Source organism: Seriola dumerili, unplaced genomic scaffold (assembly GCF_002260705.1).
Source record: "Seriola dumerili isolate Sdu_G_001 unplaced genomic scaffold, Sdu_1.0 BDQW01000309.1, whole genome shotgun sequence".
NCBI classification, from domain to species: domain Eukaryota; kingdom Metazoa; phylum Chordata; class Actinopteri; order Carangiformes; family Carangidae; genus Seriola; species Seriola dumerili.
Genome location: NW_019174564.1, coordinates 1,965,175 through 1,971,174, shown reverse-complemented (window position 1 = coordinate 1,971,174; position 6,000 = coordinate 1,965,175).

Below are 6,000 nucleotides of genomic sequence, written 5' to 3'. Positions count from 1 at the left end.
GAATATATATATGTGTGGGAGATGTGAGATTCGTGTGTGTGTGTGTGTGTGTGTGTGTGTGTGTGTGTGTGTGTGTGTGTGTGTGTGTGTGTGTGTGTGTGCTGACACACACTATGGGAGAACAAAATACATGTCCATAGACTTGTGAATAATTCACAAGCTTACCAGGCTGCGGTTGTTAGGCCTTGTTTTGATAATACCTCTCCAAACCACAGTGGGAGAAGAAAATATGAGGTGTGTGAAGAGTGGATGAAGAGTGGATGAACGGACACGACACTTCTTCACGTCCTGTTTCACTGATACAGCAAGTAACATTCTTTATATGGCTATTCCTGTCCAAATTCGGTTAATATTACTGTAATGTCCTCTCTTAAAAAACAAGTATTGACTTTATTGACTGACCTCAGACCATATGGGCTGAGGTGTACCTCAGTCAGTCTTTCTGCTCGCATTGTCACTGCTGCTGCCGACTTCAACACTTTGTAATTAGATTTGTTCACTTTTGAAAGGCAGTCGCATTAGTGACTGTGTTTCAAAGGAAAAACGTGACACAAACGGAGTGAGTTTTTTCAGCTAATAGTAGATGCTAAGCTAAAGATAGCAGGTATTGTTTATGTAAGTATTTTTCCTCTTTTGGCCTTGTTCTTTGGCCAGTGTGTCCTCTCACCACTTCAAAATTTCTTTCTCTCAGAGACCCTTTCCAAACAGTGACTTCAACACAAATTGATGAGTGTCACTTTTGACAAGAGAAAAATGTGTAAATAAAGCTACTGTATCTTACTGTATATGCTGTTGCATTAAATACACACAGTGGCACAGGAAAGTCTTGTTTTTCATGCATTACACTAACATACAACATCACCCTCAAGGAATGATGTAGGCAACATTTAACCCTGACACTTAAGTGTTTGCACAGGACAATTTATAATTTATGACATCCTGTACATGATAATTTCGCTGACACAACCATAAATTCCGAACACAACAACACGGGCACAGATTTATGGAAGCGCACGATATACAAAGCTAACTGTTGGGAGCTTAAGGTCAAGAGGAGCCAGTAAAAGAGGTCACATTGCAACAATAAACCTAATCCAATTTCACATCCTTAGACAGTTAGACAGCGTGAATGCTGACCCAGGGATCAGAAAGGCCAAACATGCTAGGATTTGATTACCACCCTACATTTATCACACGAGCGTCAATACTTCCAAACTCACTGACAGATCTTATATAAACTGTGTTGGCTTGACGGTATTTCATGTCTCAGATTTCTTCATGTCACAAAGCTTTCAGAACTGACAATGCATAACTCAGTTGTGACAAGAGCAGTCACACGAAAAGGTTGCTAAATCAAACATGTTCTTTGAATACAGTGGTCAATAAATGAGCTTGGAAATGATCATCCCTTGACGCCTAGATCACTTTTCCTCTGGCACGGTCGCCTCTAGCAACGTCCGAGTGTTTGGCATCATTTTGGAGCCTGTTCTACGTTGTCTGAGTTTACTGCAATGCTCCTCCAAGGGTGAAGGCTGGTACTGACTCCCTCTCCCTCATTATGTTAAGTTTATTCTAATGTTTATGCCAGAACTTGTCACAAGATCGGAGGCAAAACACCCAATACCAATTAAATAAAATGTAGTCATTGTGAGCTGAGGCAGCCTTTTGTTATATTTTGCATCAAATTCACAATACCTCACCTTGCACTACGCATCTCATGCATCTATCACGGGATCGCACCTCTTTGCATACATACACGTATCCTGGCATTTACATGAAAACACAGATGTACCTCTCGCTGCATGCGTGTCATTGATATAGCCTGCATTATTCAAAAACTTTGAAGAGCTCCGTGGAATAATTAGACATAGATTTAATTAGTTGAAAAAACTGTGTTTGGAATTTCTAATTGATAACTGACTATGAATGGATAGTTAACATTAATTATCAGAAGTATAACTGATTCATTTCAGCACCAGTGTGCATGCGTTTATATGTGCGCCTGCTAGATACTCCAAAGCTAAGGTAAGGGGAGAGTGTGCAGGCTCCCATCTAACTTTATGCTGGCAGGGAGCTGCTGTTAAAAATAGATACAAGCTGAACACACAGGTTTCCTCCTGCTTACCTCACACCAAAAACCACACCGCAGAAACACATACAGTATCTTTGTGCAGACTAGTGTACTCTCAGCCTGCACTGGTAGTGGTGCAGGATTGTTATCTGTGTTAGCCTTTGTGGTGTAGGACACCTGCTGTCTCTGACTCCATTCTGAGGTGTGTTGTTGCTGCCGGGTTTGGCACAGATTTTTTTTTTTTTTTTTTTTTTACACAAAATCCAAATGCTGCATGAGGGAAGAACGTAAGACCACCCCAAGGCCATCAAGTGATTCTGACACGTCATGAAATAGCCACATATTTCTCCTCACTTTGTTGCACTTCACGTCTCAATCTGTCAAAACTGAGTAAAAACAAAAACAAAACAAAACAAAAAAAAAAAATTCAAGAAGCAGTCCATCTCTATCCAGAGTGGCATTCAAATGAAGGGATTTGATGGTTGTTAGCCCGTGTGTACAGTAGCTAGGAGAACTTTGGCGAGTGTGCAACAAAAGACAAATGGGTTGAGATGAGGAGGCCATGTTGAGAGGGCTGCAAAGCGAGGAGGGAACCCAATTTGAGGTGCCAATTTGCTAGTTTAAGAACAGAAGCAGAAATCACCACTGTGCTGCAAAAAAGCTGGAGTCAAACTCGACTGACAATGTGTCCAGAGTTCATTTGACTTCTCCTCCAGTGATAATGATGACATCCAATCATGCAAGATATTTCGGTCTTTGAGCCACTTGTACGACACTTCCTCAACCTAACACATACATTCTCATGTTGAATAAGTCCGACCTCAGTTTAGTGAGCACCAAACGTTAGCTTCTTATATAGCGCTGTTTACCACAGACAGGTATCTAAGAAGTCTCTGACAGTGGACACACACATTAATGTGAACAGTGAAGGACCCGTACATCAGAATCACAGCAGGAAGGGATTCCTTCACGGCCAGTCGGGGCAGGAGCAACCAATGATATACATATAGTATGGGCGTTTGAATATTGCATTGAGATAGACGAGAGGAAAACCTGAACCTGCCGTTTGAGCAAACTGCTAAATCCATGGGGAAATCAACACCCATCATTTGAATCAAGCTACTGCAGGTGAAAAACAGTAAGTAGGGTTTCCACATGATTTTCTCCTGATTGCATCAAGTCCACAAGGACAAAATGAGCTGGTCAGACTGCCAGAAACTGTGTGGTTTATTTCCAGGCACAAAGTTCCAAGTCTACTGTTTATAACCAGGGACTCTTTTTTTTTTTTTTTTTCAATATTCTGACAAACTAACGGCAGACAAAAGGCCCCCAGTGACATATCTTAATCATCTGTCATGGTTCAAATATTTTGACCCCAAATATAAACAATGCATCATACAATAAGGCGTCCTTCATAAAAATGTTATTCAACGATTAATCACACAAGACCCCGCAAACTCAAGTGTGTTTAAACAACAATTCAAACTGATGATTATATATTAATAACACTAAATCTGTGAACACTGGCAGAGTCACAGACAAACACACTGTTATGCAATGAAGGTGTAAAGACTACCGAGTCTACAGCCATGCTAGCAGCTCAGTGAGGCTGTGCATAGGCAGAGTGGTGCTCTGAATTGAAGATATTTCACTCAAAACCAAAGACATCATTCTCATGGTGGCGCTAGAGGAAAAATCAGGGATTTAACAAAGCCAACAGGGAACCGTGAACCTTTAATGAGTGTATTTCCTGCCAATCCTTCTAGATGTCAATAAGAAACTGAATGAGTGAAAACTTTAACCTGCTGGTGGCACTAGAGGAAAAGTCACAGGACCATCTAAGTCAACAGAATTTCTCCTCTTCGGGACCTTGAATATCTGTAGCAAATGTCACGGCAATACATCCGATATCTTTCAAGATATTTCACTCCAAACCACAAATGTCAACCTCATTGTGGCGCCAAAAGATAAGGTCACGGAATCACCACAGTCAGTACGATTCATCCTCTGGGGACCATAAATGTCTGCACAAAATTTCATTGCAATCCCTCTAATAGTTGGTGAGATATTTCATTCTGGACGAATGTGATCGATCAACCAACTGACCAAACCACGGACCAGCAAAACCATCCCTCGGTCCATGCTGCTAGCATGAGTAAAAATCTTCCCAACAGTGACTTCCGTTTTTAAAATATTCAAGTGCATTTACAATTTACACTTATCCCATTTTGTCTCTATTTAAATGTTTCCAGTAATTAAAGTTGTTCCATAAATAATTTCATTTTTATTGTCTCTGGACAATTAATTATTGTGTGTTTTAAGCAGTAAAATCATGTATATTAAGCAAATCAAATATTAAAGCACTACCATTTCTTCAAAGATGTTGATGTGTTTGCAAAAAATTTTAGTGAAGCAACGAAAGGAACTCCTGCAACTAAAGTAAAACACATAACAAACATCACATGATTGGGGGAGGCAGACTAAGAGGTGGAGACAGGCAGATGGAGAGAGCAAAAGAAAGAGCTCAAGATGTCAAAAGAAACGAAAAGTTTAGACATGGCGAGGAAGTGCCACCAGAAGTAGGAGCAAGTAACAGGCAGCACAACCCACACAGTCAAAACTGTCATCACCTCGTCAGATGGCTATTAAACAGATACCAATGTGACGCCCTCAGACACAGAAAATAACAACCTAAGCTATCGGCAACTTTATCTTGATGGCACAGGGCAAGGGAAACGGATTTATTCCGATATGAAGCTACAGCGGATGCTCCTCCTGAAAATTTAAACAATCAGTCTGTTGATGTAACCACATCTCCATGGTACAACTCAGTGTGGAGATAAATATGCAAATAACATGAACATTAGTTGAAAATATGCTCTTTTCTCCATTTATACTATTTGGGCTTTGTAGTCTCCCTGCGAATCAGATCAAGCCTTTGCACATCAGCAGCGGAAAGAGCCACTCATCGGTTCGGCTTTACTTATTAATGCAGATGTTCACCGGTTCGCTTGACAAAGGTGAAGTCTTTTTCCATTGCCCAGTCTTCTCCAACTCTTTCCCATGTAACCTGATACTGGGCTGGAGTGGTCTTTTCAATGGACGGAGTAAGTGCGCAGCACTTGTGTGCACAGTATTATAGGTTGGTTTAAGTACTTTGTGTCTGAGAGAGAGAGAGATGGGAGAGGAGATACTGCCTTGTTTTACCGCTCTGCTGTTCTTAGCTCTCTTTCCGAGACTCCTCTCCTCCCCCTTCTTTCCTCCAAGCACACACACACACATACACACACACACACACACACACACACACACACATCAAACCATGCATTTATGCCAAGCAATTGAATTCTTATTGGATATAAATCTGGGCAGTGACAAATGAGGTCCCTGTCTGAGTCTTCGCCTTATAAACTGACATGCATCTCTCATGACTGATACCTTTAATTAGCACAGCAGGCTGAGAGATCCATGGCTCTCTGTCTTTCACCTCTCGAGCCAAGACACACTCACTGAGTGGAGTCGCAGATAAGGACCATTTTGTTGCCAAGTTAACTGTAGCCGCAGGGCACTTTCAGACCCTCTTTTTAAGGCAAATTAGGAAAAGCGTAAGGTCTGGCTAGCTTAAAAATAGATCATGAGGTGAACATATCCTTGCATCTGAGAATCTAAACATATTACTATTCAGTTCCTATGGATTAAATTAAAATATTAGGAAAAATACTGAGAAATCAACACTACCGATGTTTTTCACCAAACAGTTTTTGCATTCAGTGTTAGTTCTTCCTGGCTGACACTTTCACAAACAATAGTTGAGCTGAAACAGCTGATTAGTAGATCAACAGAAAATTAATCAGCAACTATTTTGGCAATCAATTAATCATTTCAATAATTTTTCTGGCCAAGATGGCAACCAATCTCTGGTTGTAGGT